The sequence below is a fragment of the Arachis hypogaea genome, chromosome 13, assembly GCF_003086295.3.
Source record: "Arachis hypogaea cultivar Tifrunner chromosome 13, arahy.Tifrunner.gnm2.J5K5, whole genome shotgun sequence".
Taxonomy (NCBI): Eukaryota; Viridiplantae; Streptophyta; class Magnoliopsida; order Fabales; family Fabaceae; genus Arachis; species Arachis hypogaea.
In genome coordinates this window covers 70,247,399-70,248,005 of record NC_092048.1, presented here as the reverse complement: position 1 = coordinate 70,248,005, position 607 = coordinate 70,247,399, and the positions used below count along the sequence as shown (strand labels likewise).

The 607-nt window shown below is 41.8% G+C and overlaps 1 non-coding gene across 1 annotated transcript; it reads left to right on the top strand.

Annotated features, from left to right (window-relative positions):
- Positions 1–226: 226 nt before the first annotated feature.
- Positions 227–334, top strand: LOC112738946 (small nucleolar RNA R71). The gene has a single exon (XR_003169893.1). It is a non-coding gene; the product is annotated as a small nucleolar RNA R71 (small nucleolar RNA).
- Positions 335–607: the final 273 nt, after the last annotated feature.

Sequence of the window (607 nt, the reverse complement as noted above, 5' to 3'; positions counted from 1 at the left end):
TCAGAGTATCAATCTCAAGAACTCCTTTCTTCTGAGTTGACCCATTATTCACAGGATTCCTTTCAGAGGTGTACATGAATTGGTTATTTGCAACCATTTCAATGAGTTCTTGAGCTTCTGCAGGCGTCTTCTTCAGATGAAGAGATCCTCCAGCAGAGCTATCCAATGACATCTTGGATAGTTCAGACAGACCATCATAGAAGATTCTTATGATGCTCCATTCTGAAAGCATGTCAGAAGGGCACCTTCTGATCAATTACTTGTATCTCTCCCAAGCTTCATAGAGGGACTCACCATCCTTCTGTCTAACGGTTTGGACTTCCACTCTAAGCTTACTCTAAGCTTTCTCTTCAAGGTCCTTTCATGTTTAGGATCAGCTTAAACAAGTATGCCTTTATCTTTGCTCCTGCTCATATGAAAGAGAAGAGAACAAGAAAGTAGGGAATCCTCTATGTCACAGTATAGAGATTCCTTGAGGTGTCAAAGGAAAAGAAGAGTAGAAGGAGGAGGTGGAGAAGAGGGAATTCGAACTTATCAAGAGGGACAGAGTTCGAATTGCACCTTGATGAGGAGTCTTAGTCCCTTAAATAGAAGGTTGTGGGAAGAG